This window comes from Heliangelus exortis, chromosome 14, assembly GCF_036169615.1.
Source record: "Heliangelus exortis chromosome 14, bHelExo1.hap1, whole genome shotgun sequence".
Lineage (NCBI taxonomy): Eukaryota > Metazoa > Chordata > Aves > Apodiformes > Trochilidae > Heliangelus > Heliangelus exortis.
In genome coordinates this window covers 17,346,683-17,368,482 of record NC_092435.1, presented here as the reverse complement: position 1 = coordinate 17,368,482, position 21,800 = coordinate 17,346,683, and the positions used below count along the sequence as shown (strand labels likewise).

General features: G+C 46.8%; 1 protein-coding gene and 1 long non-coding RNA gene across 18 annotated transcripts in view; one reads left to right on the top strand and one right to left on the bottom strand.

The window, feature by feature from the left end:
* ARHGEF9 (Cdc42 guanine nucleotide exchange factor 9) overlaps positions 1–21,800 on the top strand; it is a 174,187-nt gene that overhangs the window by 96,933 nt on the left and 55,454 nt on the right. The window lies entirely within an intron of this gene.
* Positions 3,473–21,800, bottom strand: part of LOC139802512 (uncharacterized) — a 61,623-nt gene continuing 43,295 nt past the window's right edge. For both annotated transcript variants that reach the window (XR_011728676.1, XR_011728677.1), the window contains exons 6-7: positions 20,069–20,167; positions 3,473–3,915 (exon numbers count right to left, since the gene is read on the bottom strand). This is a non-coding gene — a long non-coding RNA (uncharacterized lncRNA). The remainder of the gene's footprint in view (positions 3,916–20,068; positions 20,168–21,800) is intronic.

Here is a 21,800-nt window from a genome sequence, read left to right as displayed (position 1 = left end):
GTTTATTATTATTATTACCTGGAGTGGATTCAAGCTTTAACAGATGGTAGGATTTGCCAGGTTGTGCTGGGAAGCTGGGTGATGGAGACTGGCAAGCTGGGCAGTCCCATCCATCACTCTGGTTATGGGGTCCTGTGTTCACCAGTGCTCTGTGAACCTGAAAAGGCCAAAGTTTGGTGGTGATGCAGGTGCAGCCTGTGGCTGGAAGGGCCTTGTGCTGCCAGTAAGTTTTGGTTTTGGCATCTGTCCTAGAGAAGGAGAAACAAATAAGTGAGATGGTTCATGCTCTGGAACCAGTGTTGTGATTGCTGCTTTTGAAAGATTGATAGGTGGATTTGGCTGTAAGGAAAGGATTTATCTTGGCAGTTCAGTAGCATATTCCAGACCTTCCTGATCTCTCAAGTGTAGTCAGAAGTCCCCTGGATTTATGGTGACCTTAGAAAGCACAGGCAGTCTATGGTCAGCCAGGGTGCTCGAGTCAGGGCTATGGAGTCTTATCTGTGTCCAGCAGCCTCAGTAGCTTCCTTTTAAAAAGGCTGCATTACCAAGAGCATTGGCTTCTTCTAACACACACACAAAAAGCTTTAATTCTTAAATAATTCTGTCCCATCCTGTGCTACTTATTCATAGACTCTCCCTGCTTTATGCTGATGCATAAGTACAGAACAGACTTTTTTTCCCCCCCCATTTTCATTGCCTGCAGGAGCACCAGCCATCTTAAAACTGAGCTGGGATTCCAGAGTTCTTGCTAATCCTGCTGGACCTAAGGGGGGGAGGATTCTGGGAGCCTAGAAATGAGCCCAAGACCTTTGAAACCTTGAGGTCAGCTATGGCTGGCTGAGCTTTCCTCAGCTGTTAGGAAGTCACAAGATTCTTGTAGCCATCAGATTTTAACTTTTCATCATGTGTTGAGGTAAGATGCCAGTAATTTAAACCAGTCCACTCTGCTTCCAGGAGAATAATTTTTGAATAATAGCACTGTGCAACTAGACACTGATTTGCTGTTGTTCCCAGCAGAACTGACCCTCACCCACCCTGCTGCTGTGGGTGTGTAATCCCACACCTCCAGAGTGATGGAAAGGTGACCCTGTGTGCACACCAGCAATCTGGAGTGGTGTGCAGCTTCAGAGCCAAATCTCTGCACCTGACTGCATACAAATTTGGGCACGTGGGATTCTTAGGTAGTTTCTTATTGCTCCAGTTACTGCATGGACAGAGACAGACAGACCTCTGCTGCTCACAGCTCTGCCTGCCCACTCTGACTCAGATCCAGGGTATTTTATTGCTGCTTTGAGGACTCTGTCTAAAAATTCCCTGGCGTTTATTCAAAAAGAGTGCCAGTAGCCTTAAACTCAACTCATTTCCTTTACTTCAAACCAGGAAGCTCATCAATAGCAATCTCAGACTCCAGCAGAGAACACAAGGGCATTTTGGCTTTGACACCCTTGATAGTCCTGTGGTAAATAGGTCGTTACTAATACAATAGCAGTAATAAACCCCAGTGTGGGAATTTAGAGTTAGAAATGCTGCTGCTTGAGGTCCTTTCTCTCGGGCAGCAGGTATCATTTCTATGCCAGAAGAATGATTCAGGTAATATTTGCTTGTTGCTGTATGGGATGAATGAACATCTTATCCTAGCTTTGTGTCTGGGCATGGGACAGATGCTCCCATGCATCTCTGTGGTTACTTTTATTAACAAATGTGAGCTCAAAAGCCAAGGTGAAACCCAGGAGATGACTCCTGCTTGTCCTCTGTCCTCTGCAGGCTGGAGCTCTAACCAGTTATCTGGAGCTTTTTCACAGCAGGTTGCTCTCTCAAGAGCTTTTGTGTCTTTTCCAGCAGGAACCTCAGATCTGGTAGAGGGACTCGAAGGGGCCAGTTTTACCTTTAAAGTCGAGGTTTAATTTTTTTCTGTTAAAAAAAATGTGTTTCGACAGTTTGTCACATCGGCTTAGCCTGCCATGTCGTGGGCAGTGAAGTGTTAGGGAGGAGAAGCAGAAAGGATTTTGATGAAGGATCAAGTCAACTCACTCATGTTTTTTAAACATCCCCTGTCTTGCCCTTGGTCCACGCAGACGCCCGCCCGCTCCTCTGGCTCTTGACTCCAGGAGAGCTTCTGGAGGTGCTGAGAGAATTGCCAGGCAGGGTTGGGAGAGATGCGGGGAAAAGTTTTTTGCTGGAGGTTTGTGCTTTGCAGCAGAGAAGTGGTGCCAGCTTCTCCTGAACCCGAGTCTCCCTCGGGTTTATTTTTGAATTGAGGAGGAGGGCAGGAGGGAGGGAGCATCATCAGGTGTTTTTATAACTATGGAGAGTGGGGAGGGCAAAGTCTTTGTGTCACAACAGACCCTGAGTCTCCGTCCTCAGGTTCCAGAAAAGCACAAAGCCAGTCTCTGTCCTGTTATTATTTATTTTTTTGTTCACTAGACAAACATTTAAATATTTTACCTTTGTGCCGCTGCTGAATCGACTGTGAGAACTACAAAAGCTAACGTATTCCTATTTTTATATCATATCCTAATGAAGCTCAGGTTAAGAGTTTTTCCCCTGTATGATTGGCTAAAATAAGGTGGGAAAAATTCAGAGGGAGAGGAGGAGGGAGCGAGATGCTGAGTGCTTTGCAGCGTGTGTGTGCTTCGGAGCTAACGTGCCCTGCCTGAGCGGAGCAGAGCAAGAAGAGAAGTGGTTATTCCTACAGAAATGGGCTTCTCTGGGGGAGCTGTGGCACAGGGGGAAGGAGGGAGGCAGCAGTGGTGTCAGGACTGGGCTGCTGGCTCTGCTTTCTTGGCGGGGAGGCTGAGAACAGAACCCTTGGCCACCAGCGCCGTCTCGCTTGCGCTCTGTAAAGCATCCCCTTGGACTTGGCAGGGTTCGAGCCCTCCATCAAAAGTTCATTAATCTGTTCAGTTAGAGACACATGGCTGCATGCAGCCAGCGAGCAAACACTGGGGAGAGGAACAGCATGGCCCAGAGTAGATCAAAGAGAGCAAAAAAATGTTTAATGTCTTTACTGGAGAAAGCTGCAAGGGAGAGCACAGGGAGTGGGGTGGGCTCAGGGCTGACCTGCACCCACACGTCAATTTTAACCACAGGAGGTGAGCCCGAGACACTGCAGTGGTTGGTACCTCCTGGAAACCTTCCTTGGGTGTTCACAGGGCTCTGTGCTCAGGCTGGTGCCTGCTGTTCAGCACCAAAATGAAAACCAAACATAAAGTCTCTGTGTCTGACATCAGGTTCTCCAGCAGAGATTTGGCCTCGCTGCTGTGAGGGCTGTGCTGGGATCAGCCTGCTAGGACTGGGTTTGCAGCTATGAGGAAATCAGAAATTAGATCTGGGGTTGTGTGTGGAGCAGCCCGTGTGAGCAGGGTGTTTCAGAAACTGCTCCTAAACTGCTCGAATGCTTCTGAAAGAGGCAAATTAAAGGTCTGGGGATTTGACATTTTCTTTCATAATAAAAGAGAGGGAGTAATCAAGGTACAGAGCTGGTGAGTGATTTTATTAATTTGCTGAGCTGCAGTGCTGTCATGCAGGGGAAAATAAGACATTGGTTTTTATTTGTGAAACATGAGTGGGGAAAATGAAATATAAATCGGAAAAAAGCAGCATTGGCTTAGGTTTTCCAGCTGCTGGTCTGAGCAAGCCCAAGGGACCTGAAGACCACGGGTCCTCAGCATCCCTGCTTGCATTTTGGGATTATTAATGTGCAATTCATGCACCTCAGAGCAACCAGGTGTGATATTTCAGTACTTGACTGGTTGTGTCATTGGTTTGACCTCCTTTGAAGGGGACACAGAGGGGAGGCACTTGCAGTGAGGAAAAAACAAAGGAAAGGAGGAGTCGCCCTCAGCTAACAGAAGATCTCTGTAGAAATTTGTCCTCTTAAAAGGGGCCCAAATGTGGAACAGTGTTTTATAGTGTCTGTAAAAAAAAAAAAAAAAAAGAAAAAAGCTGTTAATAAAATGCATCTGGAAGGTATGGAAAGAAAGATGAAATTTTACAGCCCTAACAGACAGTAGATGAAAAGTGTAAATCCAGCTGTAGCTGGTCGTGCCTGGAAAGCATTTAGTGTTTGACCCCAAGTAATGTTGCAGGTTCAGTCCAACCTGACAGATATCCCCACACCCCCCCACCATAATTCCTGTCCCTGTTTGAAAATAGAGTTATCAAGGCCCAGGACAGAACTTCCTTGAGCCCAAGACATTCCCTCTTGGATCCATCAGTAAATTGGGGCAGCGCAGGCTTGGGCTGCTGCACGTTCAGGATGTTGGGGATCACAACAGGGCTTGGGGCTGTCAGGGAAACAACAGCATTTCTGTAAGGGTGGGGAGAGGGAAAAAAGGGAAGGGTGAACCACTTGGATCCATTCAGAACAAGCTTTATGGGGAACATGAGCCTACGCACACGCAGATTTATGGAAAAAGGCAAGGGAAGGTGGGCAGAGGGGTCATGTGTGATGCCAGGGTTTGTCTTCTGATGCCATGAAGTCTAGCAGGGTCCCAGGATGGGTTATTTTAGCTTCTCAGGAATGTAAAGAGCTCAGAACATTAGGAAAGCAGAAAAAAAAAAGTAGATGGCACCGAGTTAGTATGGGAAACAGTGAACTCTCACACATAGGAGGCACAAAACCCGACAGCTGGAGAGGCAGCTGTGTCTGGGATAAAAGCTCGTGGCTGAGGCTTCCCTGGATCACAGGAGCTGTGTTTGGGCTTAGAGCCTTTTAAAAACTGAAGCTGGAAAATCTGGAAGAAATAGACTTTTTATTTGCTCCCTGTTTCGAACCTATAAAACTGGAAGTCATAATACCCTGTAAACCTTTGAGGCAATTTGGGAATGCAGCGTTCCTTATTAAACTCCCTGGGTTTCAGAGGCTTCTTATGTCTCTATAGCAGGGCAGGGGAGTGACCTCTATAATGTTCAACAGGATACTTGAAAAATGGAGACCAATTTAACAAGAGTAGCTGCTGCCTTGGTGCTCCAGCTTTCCCATTTCTCTTCTGGCTACAGTTAAGTTCTTAATGGTCTAACTGAGCCATTTAGTTGCTTAAAAAGAGGTTGTTGTGCTCTGGCCAGAAGGGACTAGTTTGTGTGAGCATGTTGCTTGCCAGAGCCTGCACACTACTAATACTTGGGCAGGCAACCAAGCTGATTGTCCACCCCAAGTGTCTCCTTGTCTTTCCTCCTCCTCCAGCCAGGCTGGAGCTTGGTTTGCTCTGGGATCATGAAGATGTAAATCCTCTGCCAGGCAGCGCTGGTCCCGCTCGCCCAGGCTGGTGGCAAATATCTGCAATTGCTGCAGAAAAATGGTGATGGCATTTCTGTGCCATTAACACAGGGATGAAAGAGACTGAGGGGTTGGATCTTGGTGGCAGAGAGGTTTTGGAAGTGTGTGCACTGTGTCTTGGGGGCCTTTGTTATATTCCGGGTAAAACTCTTAAGCAAGGAATGGTTGATGACTGAGTACTGACTGTCCTGGGACCTTCACCCTGCTTGCTGGCTTTCCCAAAACAAGGCACACATGCTTCTGCCCATGAATTCTTAGTGTCAGTGTCTGCAGATTAATGAAATCAACAGAAGCTTCAAAGCTCTGTTGCTAATTTCCCAAAACATGGCTGAAAGAAAGAGAATTTAACTCAGGACATTAAAAAAAAAAAAAAAAAAAAAAGCAAAAAACGCAAAAAAGGAAATTCCCTCCAGGTTTCACTTCAAGAATTACTCTGATGTATCAACTGCCCACGGTTTTCTCTGCAAAACATCCCTTGGGTCCCTCTCAGTCTGGTGTTATTTCCAGCACTGAGGTTGGGGAGTGGAGATGCAGCAAACCAAACCCCATTTTTTGGAGGAGCCTTGCAGCCTTCCTGGGGAGAGAGAGAGAGCCCCCAGCTGGGGGGAGCGGATGGGGCTGCCACCTCCTTTGCAAACTCATAACCCCTAAGGTGTCGAGCAGCAGCATTTAAAAATAACAGAAAGGAATCTGCCTATACAAGACACAAATAAAAAGAGGATGGTTGAGATAACAGTAATTTAAAAACTCTTGTTGCTGCCTCGGGCACTGCAGTGGAAGGAGTTGCACTTGCACAGCAGTTTTCCCCAGGGACAGCAGGTGCTTTCCTTATTGTCCAGCGGGGGGAATCCAGGTCGCATTTTCATTGTCTTGAGTTTCTTTAGGGTTTTTTGTTAGTTTCTTTATTTTTCTTTAGCATTCTTAGGATCGTTCTGTGCTCCTCAGCCCTGCTGTGCTTGGTGTGGAGCAAGTCAGGGGGTGTGGAGGGGAGGTTATGTTGTGTTGAGGAGTAGGAATAGTTGTGTAATAGGAATTTAATAATTCCTATTAAAAATCTGTGCGGGAAAGAGAAAAGGAGTTTCTGTCCTGGTTGAAGCAAGGAATGTGGGATGACAGGCTGTAGCATGAGAAGCCTGAAGCACTTGGAAGCTTGAAATGCAGGGCAGGAGGAGTTCATGTGTCTGAGACCTGGTGAGCTGTGTACAGACCCCTGAATCATCTTTTAGGCACCGCAGAGAAACTTGAGGGGTTTTTTTGGGAGGAAACCATAGCCAGGCAGTGCCAAGTGATGCTTGGCAGCTCCGAGCTGCCCAGGGCTGCTGGACCTCAGGGCTGGGGTGCTTGCCTTGAGACTGGAAGACCTTTGGGATGGATTTTACTGTTTTGCCAGAGTTTGTAAGGTGAGAGTAACATTGCACAGTGGGTATGTCCCAAGCGAGCTCCCGCGCAGTTGCCTCGTGTGCATGCGTGGGTATAAACCTGACTTTCCCAACAGAGCTCTGCCAATAAGAGCCCCACATCTTCTGGTGCAAGGCAGTGCTTAAATTAAAGCTGCTGGAGAAGAGACTGGTAGGAAGAGCAGGAAGCAGAGAGGGGAGATAAGGAGAGCGCTGAGCCGCAGAGCTGTCGGCACGCAGCTGAGCTGCAGCTCCAGCCTGGGTGGCATCACGTCTGCTCTCTGCCTGCCTGAGACTGGGGGCTTAGGGGGGAGAAGGAACCAGCAGAGCATCCAATCTGGTGAAAATAAGGAGGGATTAAGTAGTGAAAGAAGGATCAGGAGGGTTTTTTCATCTCTTCTATCCAGGAGGTTTGCAGCGCAGGCACCCCGGAGGTTGATGGAGACGCTCAGGGAATCTAAAAGATGCAGAAGTGGTGGTGAAGACAGTGCTGAGGAGGGCTGGCAGGGGGGTTCTTTGGGGCACGTGGCTGGTTTTGCTGTTCTGTGTTGCCTTTATCTGTGTTTTGCTGCTCTTTCACCAGGCGTGTTCTTTGCCCCTGGGGCTGGTTTTGGTGGTGTTTAACATTTTCAGGTTAGGTACCTGAGCAAAAATCACTCTTCTAGAAGAGAAGGACAGGCTGTAGGTCTTTCCCCAGTTCACTGAGGTCCACTTTGCAATAGCCCAAACAAACAGAAGCACTCCTCAACTAGCCAGCTTTGCAATGGTGACCCATGGGAAGAGGATTTCTCCTTGGATGCATATCCTCAAATCCCTTCTGAGAAACCAAGACAGCTGCGTTGTGTCAGGTCACTTGAGCTGAAGGACTGCTGAATTGCAGTTGAAGGCCCCTCTAGCTTCTGCTTTCCTCTTCTGTTTTAAACATTTTGTTTCTGTTTTAAACTTTGCTCAGCTTGCCCTGGCCCTTCCTTTGGGCCAGGTCCTGGCCTCAATCACAGAGTTAGATCTGGGGTAGCTGCTCTGTGGGTGGGACACAAAACTGGCTCCAAAGATGACTGTGGAGTATGTCTAGAGCAAAGCTTTGTGGTGGATACACTTGGCCCCTGGGTTCATGAATTCAGTGTTGGATTTGAGAGGCAGAAGCACACACCTGCACAAACCACTGAGCAAGCTTACAGATTTTTATAACTGTTTGCTGGTGCTTTCCATACAAAAGGCATCTGATAAAGTCCATAACTCCTGCCTTGTTTAATAGGGAATGATACAGTCTGAAACATGGGGACACAGCTGGTTGCATGAGTGTCTCTGTGGGTCTGTACCTCTGTGTTTGCATGGGAGTGCAGAGGATTTGTAGTGCATGTCTGTGGACCTCTGTGTGTCTGCATGTCTGTTATAAATTGTTCCTTTTGTCAGTGTGGAATACTGCACATGGCTTTATTCTTTTATGACTAGTAAGAGGAGAATCAAGTTTGGCTTGGATACTCATAGAAATGACTGGGAATCATCCAAGTGTAATCATATCTTTCCTAAAATTTGGATGACCTCTCTTCCTTGTTTCTTTTGATTCTTGGTCTCTCCCTGATGTTCTTCCCTCTCTCAGAAATCTTGCTGGAGTAGGTAACCCAATCCTTGCCTGGGCTGAGAAGACCCAATCCTGATCTCGTTCACACTCCCATAAACCAAAACCAACATCTATTTGAAACTGGGAAATCAAGCATATTGACACTGATTTCCCAACTCTGCTGGTGGTTCCTGCATTCCTGGCTGCTTGAAACTGGACTGAGAGCTGTTAATTCAGGAAACAGCAATTGGAGCTTGATGGGGATGATCTGACCTTCAGCCTTCCTTGATGAGAAGATCAGCTCAGTGCCCTCAGCTGGAGGAAAGCCAGTGAGCTCCCCTTGGGCTGCTGCTTCTGACACAAATTGTCTGCCTGGAAGCTGAGTCCCTCTTGTTTCAGGTTGCCCATTTACCTGAGTTTTAGAAACCAGCCTTGGTTGAGCATTTTGTTCCTTGCTAGGTTTGTGCCTTCACAGTGCCCTGGAGTTACTTAACAGGAAAATGAGTTGCTGAAGAAACAGCACTCTGTGCAAGAAAGTTTCTGGAGCTTTTAGCACAAGCCACAAATGTTTTTCCTCCTTCAGGGTATTTTGAGGAGAGATTTAAGCTTGATGGGGATGCAAGAGAAAGTTTGAAAGTATGGAAAATGTTTCCATCTTTCTTAAGTGCAAAAGTAAGGATTTATTCAAAAGGAGAAGAGAATTCTGCGGGTGGGTTGCTAACAGGAAGGGGAAGGATGGAGGAACTTGGCAGTGGGTATCTTTTTCAGCTTGATTTCTTCAGTGATTTTTGTTGAGCTCAGTTTACTTAATATGGATACCCCTGGAGAAGCTGAACCCCCTCACACATCCTGCTCCTGTGAGCCTGAGCATCCCTTTCTTGTTTTAAAATACAGAGCAGGTTAGTACTTGTCGTCCAGATGTGCTGAGCTGTAACAACTGCTGAAGCCAAGGTGTGATGCTGGTGTGAACTGGAGGGTCTGCTGGTGTGGGAACAAATCCTGTCCTGGAGTAGGAGGAGGTGCTTTGAGGTGGGATTGTTGGGCATGGCTGGGGGGGAAACCACTGCTCCAGAGCACCTCTGGCTGCTTCTGGGAGAAGCAAGAGGATTTTCTGTAGAAATGGGATCTGGGCTGATTCCCTGTCCAGGCAGCTTTGATCTGAGCCCTGTGCATCCCTCTGGAGCAAAATAAGGTGAAAAAGGTTAAAAAAAAGCCAGGTCTGGCTGCTTCCTTCCTAGTGCAGCACTTGTGGGGGCAGTGAGGAGGTGGCTCTGAGGTCAGGCTCTGCCTGGGCTCTGCTATTTTAGAGGCTGGAATAGCCACGTTTGGGCTTCTTCCAGTAAGTGTGGGAGGTGGGGGGAGTCTGCCTGGGTTTGACAGGCTGAGGAGATCTGCTGGTAAGTGCCTGCTCTTGCATTCCTCAGGAGCTGGCTCAGCAAGGTGTGACAAATCCCTGCTTTTATTTCAGGTTTTGTTTGCTGGGGGAAGCTGTGATTTTGTTCTGCTGCTGAAAAACCTTCATTACTCTGGGGCTGAGACGTTGGGTCTAATTTTACCAGATAGTGAAAACTGCCTATTTAAAGAGGTGGTTCAAGCCTTGATTTTTCTGCTTCTTATATTAGCAGGGAGGAACATGGAATATTACCAGGGTAACCAAATAACCAGGCAGCAGATTTGAGGGAACTAACAGCACGGGACAGCAGGGAGCAGTGTGTGGCTCCCAGGGAGGGCAGTGCCTGCTGCAGCCTTCTGTGGTGCAGGCTGGAGGGGGACTGAGCTGTAAGAGGGTGATCAAAGCCTGAGGATGAGCTGACAGTGGGGTATGGCCAGAAAAAAGCAAGGTATGATCCAAGGATGTATTAGAAGATGAATTTCCAGTAGAGATTTATGCTGCTGTACCAGACAGTGGTGCAGCCTCACTTGGACTAGGGTTGACTGTTTGGTTGCCAAAATTCCAACAAAAATGAATTTGAACTGGAACAGAGACAAGGCCAGTTGGGGGAATGGAGGATCAGTCTGTGAAGAGGAAGCTGCAGAGTGCCATGTCCAGCAGTGACTGAGCAGGAGCAGAGATGGGCTCCACAAACACTCTGAGGCCAAAGACTTGTTGGGCAGAACAACTGCTTAAGATGAAGGATGGGAGGATGAGGAGGTATTGGGTGCAACACCCAGGCTTTTCATTAGGGGGTGGTTTCTGATCATCAGGCAGGAGCATGGTGGTGGAGCAGGGGTAAAAAACAGCAGGATGGAGGCTGGAGAGCAGAGATCTCTCCAGGTGGAGTCATGGCAGCAGGAGGGTGTGTTGGGGACACAGCTCACACCCATCTTGTGTGAACACTTAGTGGCCCCAAATCAGTGCCTGGGGCTGATCACACGCCTTGACTTTTTTCCACCCAACCTCTTTTCCTTCACTTTGGTTCCTCCCAGTGTCCTAAAATTGTCTTTGCTAAAACCTCAGGGAAATGGGAACCTGCCCTCAGACTCATACACAGAATAATTAGTCCAAATGTCCAGGTCTTTAGAAGGTTTTCCAGCTTTTATCCAGTAGAGACATCGAAGCCTCCATCGAAGGAGCAAATGTGGCTTCCCCAAGTTCTGGCTCTGCACCTGTTGCAGGGCTCTGGTCCATGTCCTGCCAACATGGTAAATCCTGTGGTGTTAACTCGTGTTGCTGAGTTTCCATGGCAACCCTCTTGCTAATTAACACACGGTAGTGAAGGGGAAAAAAAGAAATCTGTCCTTAATGATGAATTAATTTGACAAGATTGCTATGGTAAGAAGAGTTCTGAAGAGACACTCTGAAGGTGTATAGTGGGAATGTGAGCACACTCGTTGTTATAAGGAGAATAACTGGGAAAAAGGAAAATATGTCTGTGTTATTCTGACCTTGCAGCATTCAAACTGAAATCTTTCTCACAGTTTGGAGAGGGTCTGCATTTCAGATGAAAAAAAATTTATCCTTAAAACTGTCTAAGAGCATCACTCCAATAGTTATGCTTTTTTCCTTTTTTTTTTTTTTTTTCTTGGTGAGACATCTTTTTTTTCAGCATTTGAGAGATTAAACAAAAGCCATTAAATGCATGAAAGAATTAGAAAATTCACATTTAAAAATGGCATCGTTTTATGTCAGGAAAAAATACCCAGTTCCTCTTGACTCCTCCCCAGTTTCAGCCCAGTTTCAGCTCCCCCAGCAGCTCATGTGGGAATGGGCAGGGAGCTGCTCCAGAACTGACCCCCGTGAAACCCCAGATGCAGTTTGGTGTTTTGACATCTGAAAGGGGCTCCAGAGCAGCTCCTGAGCACCCAAGCCCTGGCCTTGGCAGCACATTAGCAAAAGTCAATCAGGAGTGAGAAAAGCAGCAAGTTTCTGATGTGTGTGGGATGGGTCAGGACTGTGGGTTCCCAGCAGTGGCAGCAATTAAGCTCCTGTAACACTTGGTGCACAAGGCAATGGGTTAAGTCACAGCATCCTGGCTAAGATTTTACTTGGATAATTGTACTCAGCCTTCCCGAATCCTCCCCTCCTGCAGGTTTAATGAGGCAGAGCTGTGGCTCACAAAATCCTGCGTTGCATGGACCACAACCTAAAGAGGGAATTTGGTGGGGACTCATCATCCTGCTGGGGCTCTGGTGCCTGCCTCCTGTCCTGTTGTGACTGCAGCAATTACTGACAGGGAAAGGTGGCGTTAGGGGAAGAGTAGGTGTAGCTTAGCTGCTGTTTAATGAGATTTCATGTTTGCAGCACCAGGCTGCTAACCAGCTGCTCTGCAAAACCTCCAGCAAGCACCCTGTGAATCCTGTACCCCCAGCCAGAGCCTGCACACTGGATGGCAGCTCCTGTGGGGACAAGGTGCTGCAGTGGCTGTGTTGGTGGAGAAGGGAGAGGGGAGGTGGGAGGTGGGAGGTTGCACAGCTCCCCGTGGTCCCCGTGGCCACTCAGGAGCAGCCCTGGGATGGAGGTCTGGAGGATTCATCTGCTGAGCTTGTCCTCTGCCCAGCCCCAGCCTAATGCTCTGCTGCCTTCACCCCCAGAGCTCCCGGGGCTCTGCTGCTGCTGTTTGAGGTTTCAAACCATGTGCAGCAGGGAGGGCTCCAGGGCAGAGCAGTTGTGCAGTGGGTGCTGGGGAGGGGTTATCAGTGGGTGCAGTCGTGGGGGAAATTGTGGCTTTGGCTGCCATGGTGCATACACCCACAGTCTCCTTCTGTGAATCTGGCGTTTGGGGAACTTCTTGCATTTGGATAGTTACACAGTTACACATCTGCACCCACCATTCTTCAGGGTTTGGTGAGGTTCAGCTCTCCAACCTGCAGCAGAGAGGTCTCCTTCTCTCCTTCCATCCTACCAGGCTCTGTACTGCCCTCCTGCTCTCCCTGTCCTGCTACAGCTCTTGTGCTGCTTCTTCCTTCTTTTTTTTTTTTTTTTTTTTTTTTTTTTTTTTTTTTTTTTTTTTTCCAAATGCTTCTTCACCTCTTATCCTTTGTTTTAAATCCTTTGTTAGTGTTTTAATTTTAGATAGTTAAAATGGAGCTTTTCTCCATTTCAGACTCCTAACTCCCCATGATACAGAAATAATACCTCTCCTGGAACTATTTAAACCGTGTTAGCAGGCTCTGGAATGGTAGTTTAGCTGAGCTTTTAACAGGTTTAATCTCTTTCTGGGTATTAATCCTTCCAGAACCTCTGATAAAATTTGTTGCTTTTCTCTGAGTCCCTCCCACGCTGTCAATATCTGTCTGAAATGAGTTGCTTCGTGCAGAACAAACCATGGGAGGAGGGACTGTTCCAGCTTCTTACAGATCTTGCTCCCATTTCTGTGCATTTCAAACTCCCCTTTGATTTCCTGCAACTGTTTCTTCTGTGATCCCTTGCCCTGTGAGCATCTCTCCCATTGAATATGGGTTTAAAATGAGTTTGCCTCCCATTTGTTGGCTGCATTTCTCAGTTCTCAGAGGCATTTCTGAGGATTTCCTGTTCAGCCTCATCAGGGAATGTTAGTGACCAATCTCACCTCTTCCACATCGCAGTGAAGATGTAAAGGTGTCAAAGACTGCTCCAAATATTGGGTCCCATTTCTAGTTTGTGGCACTCCCCATCTCAAATGCTCCTTCAAGACCCTAACCATATAAATGCTCCTTGGGTTGGTGCTTGGCTGCCTCCCACCCGTGACTTTATTCCTGATGGTTCTCCCAAGCCCAGAGGGGACAAGGAGTCCATCCCAGCCAGGAGCTCAGTGCAGGGAACCAGGGAGGCTCTGCCCCAGCTGTGCCCTCTTCTTTTCATCCAAAGCAACCAGGGCTCACTCCAGGCCTCCGCTGGTCAATGAAATGGGACAGGCAAGGGAAAGGAAGGATTTTCCCCAGCAGCAAAGCTCACCCAGCCAGGGATTAGCTCCACATGAGCTGTTCTGCTGCCAGTTCTTCTGGGGTCCATCATGTCCCAGCATGAGTTGGGTGCTTTTCACCCAGAGGCTGGTACAGGTTTTATATACACTCCATTTGCCTTTCCCTTCCAATTTGAGAGTTGACTTCTGCTGTGTTTTGGGTTTTTTTCTTTTTTTCCTTTTTTTTTTTTTTTTTTTTTTGAGTGTAGGTGTTTTAAAATTAACATTTTAATTCACCTTTAGAGTTGCCACTTGACTACTTCTTTGTTGCAGCAGGTCCTGATTAATGATTAATTGCAAAGGACATGTTCTGACTCCTGCCTGTGTCCCGGGGTGCTTGTCGCAGCAATGATGCACTAGGTGATTACTCACTGCCCTTAACCTGACAGCTGGGTTCCTTCCCTCACTGGTTAATGACCTTGACCAGGTACTGGTTTGTGATGATGGGGAGGGTTGTAGGACACTGGGGATGTGCAGATTTTGCTTTTGCTTGCCTGACCTTCATTTTACCTAAGTAAGAAAAAGGGACTGTTCCGTGAACAGATGGAGTGTTATTTCTAGAGGTAGGTGAATAATGCAGAAAATTATTCATTCAAAACCCCTTCAGACAACTCAAATGTTTGCTTTAAGATAGTGTTGCAAATCCTAGTGCAAATATCTGCTCACATGAATGTTCAATCCAGCTAGCTGGGAAATTGGGTGTGAATGTGATAGTCATCCAGTCCAGGAGCAGAACAGCACCAGGTCACTTAATTGATCCACTCAGAAAATTTGGAATAATCATTTTTTTAAGCAGTGGTTACAGAACAGAGAGTTTGTAAGCAATGCAGAGTCAAGTTACACTAAAAACAAGTTGTCAGACCAGAGCAGGTAAAAAATAATAATGTGAAAAATAATCTGTTTATGGATAATTCACCAAGGAGGAAAGGCTGCTAAAATCAGCAAATGTTTGCTGCAAATAGTTAGCTTGGCTCTTGTTGTTCCTTAATGAATTGAATCTATTAGCCAGGGAAAACATCATGTTGTCTTGAAAAACAAATCATATTTGGATGCCTCTTTCCATGCATTTGGACCCATTTTAACACGAGCACACTAATTAAGCTGTGGAGATGATTTTGTTATGGCAGGAATGAAAGCGACTTTGCAGCTATAACTGTTCAGCTTTGAAGTGCCAGAATAGGTATATGGGGAGAGATGCCTTTTCATTCCAGTGCATTTCTCTTTGATATTTGTATCCCTTTACTTCCCATACAGCTTCAGAGAACATTTCAGCTCTCTTGGGGGCTGAGGCAAAGGGCCTGGCTCTGGGGTCTCCAAGCTGCCATTTCTGTCAGAGGGAGTTTGCCACCGACCAGCTTGAAGAATCATGACCACGGCCTCATTTGTACACAGATGGTGACTGGCTCACAAATTCCCAAGCTTCATGACATGCTTTCTGATGCACAGGGAACTGAATGAGTCATATTGCTCTAGCTATGGTCTTTCTGGATGGAAATTATACTTTTAAATCCATAGTGTGATTACATACAGCGGTGATGGGCTCGTTTGAAGGAGCTGGAATGTGAGCCATTAAGTGGAGTGGCTGCCATTACCTCCTGAATTTGCCAACAGATAATAGACAATGATATTTCATCTGTGACAACTTTGCCCTCGAGACTTGGAATAGAATTATCTTGGTATGTAGCTGTTTTCTTCAGCCCCATCCAGGTGATAATGTTGTTACACAGCAAATGTGGGCTTTTATGGCAAGGATAGGTGCAACCCAGAGGGATGGGACCTGCACGTGTCTTCTGCAGCGTGACCTGGAAAGGGACAGAGCTGAGACGAGGGGCTTGCCACCCTGTTTTAATTAGAGGCTGAGATGTGGAGACCCAGGGTGCAGTGCAGTTGAGGGCAGAGAGTTGTGGCAAGTGTCAGCTTTGCATCACTCTGTTAAAGAGGATGTTTTGGCTGTGGCAATTTTCCACAAAATCTGAGAAGCCATCAGACAGTGACTTTTGTTCATTCCTAACCTGAATTGAGAAAAGCAGCTTAGAGGTGGAAGGCTGCATATCCCCTTCCTGATCTGGCCAATCCATGTAATAGGCTTACAGGGTCTGATGGCAATCTGCAGGAGTTACACACATTTAACTTGCATCCATTTATTACCTTCCTGACGAGGCAGCCTTTTACATCCAGGATTGGCTGTTGAGCTTTTAGCAGGGAAAAAACTCTGGTAGTGCAAAGTCAATTAGATGGGAATGAGAATGTCATGGCAGGGAGCTGGTATCTCTCTGCTGAAACCAGGGGAGCAAAAGTTGGTGCTGGGATGTCCGTGTGCTGCTCCTTGGCCTTCCACTTCCCCAAAAGCAAAGCTCCTGGCACTGAGCAGGGCAAATGCTTTTGAAATGTGGGAGTGATGCAGGGTATGAAGCAGGAGATCCTTGGCCCACGGGGTGCTGTGCTGACCCTGGGCTTGGAGATCCAGAGGACACCCTGGGGTTTGGCTCCATGGGTGTCTCAAGGGGAGAAGCTGATTTACATCCTTTATTTCTAAATCCTACCTGTTTGTGCTCTTGGGAGCTGACATGGATGAAAGGTGAGCTACAAGTGCAAGCTGTGGTGGCTCTGATGTGTTGAGCTCTTCTTGCCTTTGTTGTGTTGTCACTGACTGCACAGGTGGGGTGGGGGCTACCAGCTTTGGGCTCAGGATGCCTCTCCCTGTTTCTTGGTCCAGGTGCTGGAACAATGAAAGACATAAGGAAGACCTGCATTTTTACTCTTGAAGATCATAATTTAGGGGCCAGAGGCTCTGTGGGGCCATTTCTCACTCTGGGTGCTCATCCTGGTTTTTCTTCTTGCTGCCTGAGGCAGAAGCAATGGGATTTTCCCTGTTTGCTCCTCTTCCACTGGCTTGGCTGGCAGTCAGCTGGGTCTGGTGCTGCCCCTGCATCACCCCAAGCCAGAGGGGGTTTCTGGGAGTCATGTGTTGTGTCTCCAGCCATTTCTCACTTGGAACTTGCATTTAATTAAACTTCTGTAAGCTCAGTTTGTGGATGGCATTCTCCTCTTTGTGCTCATCTGCCAACAAGCTGCTCCTTGGCTGTATTAGATGTGAGCTATAGTGACTTACACTAAGAAATCCAGAGCTCAGAACAGCAAATAAGGAGCCTGAGCAGTGAGTGTAATCAGTATAATACATTCATTTGGACTTAAATCCAGCCTGGGCACTGATTTGCACTAATAACAGCCAGTACTTTCTAAGTTCCAAGTTCTCATCACTTACTGAAAATCTCTCTCTCTCTTTTTTTTTTTTTTAATGTTATCATGTTGGCATCGTGCTACAGCACCAATAGATGGGAATTATGTGTTATTAAATCTATTACTGAAGATGTATTTTAATGTGTTGCAGACTAACATGACATAATCCAGGCATCTCCCTCATCTTTAAAAGGTATTTTAAAACAGATTGCAGTGATTGAGATCATGAGGGGGCTCTTGCTGCTTGTTCCTTGTACTTGGCCATCCAGGAATAATGTTTCTGTTTTGTATTAATAGCCCTACATTTGAATTAATTTCCTTTCATGATTTTTAGACCCTGGCCAACTGTGTCAGCTTTTATAGGACAAAGTATCTACTCAGGCTTTCATTAGTTCTGCTCCTGTCACTGTTCATTTCACCATGAATTCCTGATTTGAGATAAGGGAAGTTGCTCCACTGAGTAGTCCTGGTGTGTGTGCTGTGTGTGTGTCTGTCTCATTGCCTCCTGCTAAGCAGAGCTGGGACACTGAGCTGTGTCACCAGCTGCTTTCTCCTGCAGCTCCAGGGGTAGGAGCCTGGGCTGAGCAGGGTGTTGTGTTGCATCATGCAATCCCCTGAGAGTAATTCCTGTAATTTGCTCATTAATTCCCTTCTATATATATATATGTATATATATATATATATATATATATATATTTTTTTTTTTTTTTTTTTTTTTTTTTTTTTTTTTTGGAAACTCCCATGCCCCGAAGTAACAGGTGATGGATGCTTTAAAATAACTAATCTCTAAACCATCAAGTGCTCTCACCTTCCTCAGAGGAGGAGCTACAGCTGTATCTTTCCTCCCTGCAAAAACTGTCTGCTTGCTCTGATGAACTCAGTTTGCCTCAAGTCAGCCAGTCTGCTCCACATGAGAGAAGTTTTTTGCTTTCCAGGTTCAACAAAGGCTTCTGGGATAAAATGAGTCTGGATTTGGCATTCCTGACATTTCCACTCAAGTCCAGGAAGGGGTCTGGAGGGTGCAGATCAGCTGCACCCCGGGCACAGGGATGCTGTGGGTGAGCTCTGGGCTGTACCCTCCTCCCTGGGCCCCTGAGCTCAGTGTTCCACAGCAGCCTCTTACTCCTCAGTGTACATTCCCAGAGCCTCATTTGTAGCTATTCTGTAATATCCTTTTTGCTTATCTGCCTTATTCTGCACCTTGGGTAACTGAGGGAGAACTGCATCCCCCTTCCCTGGCAGTGCTCTGTACACAGAGCTTTGATCTTATCTGCCCCCTGTGTGAGCAGCAGGGCTGGGCTGGGGCTTCAGAAACCCTGGAAACATTGCTCAGGGATCCTGCCTGCTCCCCCACCACACAGCACAGGGCAGCTCAGCCCAGGAAGATTGAGCCAGGCATAAATCAGAGCTCAGCTTTGGCCCTCTGACCACCGTAGGGATTTCCAGTACAGAGGGCTCAGAGGCAGCTACAGCCATCGTTGAGGAATCTGGGGAGTTCCTTCTGGGGTCAGAAGGCTGGGATTTGCATGGACATTTTAGACTTAGATCTTGTAAGGTGTTTAGACATCAGTTTTTCCATGTGCTGTAATGAAGGATTGATGCTGACAGCCTGGGTTGGCCCCAGGTCAGTCAGGCACCGGGTGCTGCTCTGCCTGGCTTGGACAAAAGGTGCTGTTTTCCTCAGAGCAGTTTAAACTCTGAGTCCCAGAACCAATCTCATAATTTATCTGAGTTAAAAGATTATGGTTAGTGGATATTTGTAATTACTCTGTATGAAAGATGTGTTCATCAGGCAAGGGGAGGCTTAATGTGCCCAGCACGCAAAAGGGATTGGAAAGCAATTAGGGTGACATATGCAGCATCAAAGCCCAGGGCTTGCTGGTGCTCTGGAGCCAATTACACCCCCCACAAGCTGTGCTTTCTTGAGGTAACTCTGCCTGCTTACCAGGCCTTTTCCTCAGTGCTGCCTCAGCTTTATAGGCACCCTCAGCTCTCCAGTGAGCATCCCAATGACATGGACAATAACCACAATACAGTGGAGGAGAAGAGCAATGCCAGACACTGGAGACTGTGTGAGGCCAGGTGATTTCATCTGTGCCAGGCAGGAATCTTTTCAACAACATTCAAAACAATGAAAAAATAGAATAACCCAGTCCTAATGAGCCTTCAAGTCTGTCCTGATTCTTCACCTTTAGATACAAAGCTTCCAACTAAGGGTCCCAGTCCTCCCAGAAGATGGGGATATCAGAGGCTCTCTCAGTCCAATCAGCCTCTTTCAGCTGAAACCCAGCCATTAGTCAAATTCATCAAGGGGCTTGAAAGCAGAAAGGGAAATTCTTTGCCTCATGCTTAACCTTTGTGTGATTGCACCTCTTCAGAGAATAAGCAAATCAAGTGGAAATGGCCTCCCCTTTGTTTTGTGAAGGAGCCGTGTGGCCAATTGGCTATGATTTGGCTTTATTCCCTTGGTACCCTTGCTGCCTGGGAGGTTTAAAAATAAACACACAAAGGGACTATTGGGAGATGATGCAAGAGCAGAAGTACAACACGATGGGGTGGGGTGACATTTTCCTGTTCTCCCTTTTCCTCTGCTCTGTCAGCTGGGTGAACCCCAGCTGGTAAAAACCAGTGCAATGTTGGACTGAACCATGGGCTGCAGCTTCTGGTCTCTGCACAGCTCAGGTGAGCACCCATGGAAACCTTCCTGTGCTCATACCCTGTGGGGGGCTCTCATGGGAGAGATGGATGAGTGGAGCTCAGCAGAGCTGCAGATGCCTTCCTTGGGAAATCCTGAGGATGAGGATATTGCCCTGGCAGTCTGTGGAACTGCTGCTGAGGGAGCAATGCAGCTGGAACTCAAGAGGGTGAAGCAGCATGAGGTGCCTTTCTTCTGGGAACGTGGGAAGCACAGTGGTGTTCTCATTTGCCTGAGGGTTTGCAGGTTTGTGTCTTCAGATCTACTGGAGCATTGATTTCCTTACTCTGAATGCCAGCTCTCTGTATATTCTTGTTAGAAGATATTTTTGTAGTTGCAGAGAGCAGTGTCTTCTTTTCCCTTTTTTCTTTTCCTCATTAAATCTATTGAGTTGTGGTGCTGGGACACAGAAGTGGCCCCATACCTGTCTAGCCTGGTACTTCTCTTTGACCATGGCCAGGTGTTTGCTAGGAGGTGAAAAAGGAGCTACAATGAACAGTGACTCAGGTCCCTTACCTGTGCCCAGCATCCTGGTGGTTACTCTGGTCTTCTGCCCACTGAGAAACCTTTTTCTTCACCCCACACAGCAAGTGGTTGGCAGTGCTCTGAAGTATCCTGTAAAAGAGGAAAAAATATTAAGAAATAACTTAAGAAAGTTAAAGAACTGCTCATGGACGTTTCTCCTGCACTGATGTTACAGTTCCTTGTGACTGGACTTTTCTCAAGGGATCTCAAGGGACTTTTCTCTTTGGGCTCTTTAGTTTGAACAACCAATTGCCAAGAATTGATTGCAGTGGGAACTCAGACTTTCACCTGAAGACAAGCAGCAGTCAGGGTATAAAACCAAACGTATCACCTATAGCATTTCTTCCAGCTGCCTCCCTCTTCTTATGAGTAAGACACCTACCCTGAATATCTAAGCCCTCATCTCTGTAAACTGATAAGGCTGAGATGTTGTGAATTCTTCTGGTGGGTACCAAGAACCTGATTTTATTTTCAGCCTTTGCATACTGAGAAACTGCTGGGTCTGGGAAGGTGTGGTTCAGTATTTGACTATTCCTGTTGTGATGGTTATTGTTAAATCCAGTTCTTTGTTACCCCTTTTTAGTGATGCCCAGGTCGTAGGTGGGGTGAACGTAAGATGCTGGAAATGAAAACTTCTGCATCACCCAATTAAATGCAGGGAAACATGAATTTTTAGGGTATGATTCACCTCACTCAGAGGTAGACAACTGAAATAGCTGAGATGAATCACAACTCCTGATGTGTCTCTTTCTCTTCATTGGTTATAAGAAGTCCAGATGACTCTCTCTGTGTGCTAGACATGTAAAATTACAAGAGATAAGTCCCTTTCAGGGTCTTTGGCTGAGGATGTCTGACCAGAGTGCTAAGACTCAGATTTGAAACCAAGAGACGTGAACTTTCTGAAGTGAAGAGCTCCTATGCTGAATTTCTCTCAGAAATAATATTGTACCCTGACCTTTCTCTAGTTCATCATCTCTTGCTGCTGCAGATGTCAGGTTCTGTCTCTGCAACCCTGCCCTGAAAGAGTCAGACAGCTCCATGGGTGCAGCAAGATGTCTTGCAAAATAAATCTAACTGCATCTTTTAATCTGAGGCTCTGATGTTCTCTCAATGGACCCAGCACGTGCAGTGGCTGGAACTTGTATTCTGCCATCCTGCTGCTCTCCTTTTCTCACAGCCTGCACTGTATTTGGGTTTTGGAAGGCCAGGGCTTGCTCACAGTCTTCCTGGCATGTGGATCCCTTTCTTGGGCTAAAAATACAGACCTGGGGTTGGGAGGAACCAGCTTGAAGAACCTCTCTTCCATCCAGTGGTACCTCTGATCTCTTTGGGAGTAGTGTTTACAGTTCTGGTCATCTCTGTTCAAGAGAGATGCAGGAAAAATATCCAGAGCTGGTGAAATACTCAGGGGAGGGAAGAGTCATTTGCCAAGAAAAGGCTGGAAGAGCAGAACTTGCTTCCCCTGGGGTGAGGAAGGAAGAGTGTCCAGGAACATGACAGGGGGAAAGAGCAGTGAAGGTGAAGAGCTCAGTCCTGGCAGAAGAACAGATAACTGTTAACTGGTCTTGAATATATTGAGGGGGTTTTCTTCATCTGTGAAGTCTTCCAGATCTGCCTTGGGGTTCTTTGTGGTTTAAACTGATTTGTATTTATGAAATCATACAGCAACCCTGACTTGGAGTGACACAAGGGGATGTGAGGGGGAAGTGTCTGGGTTGAACAT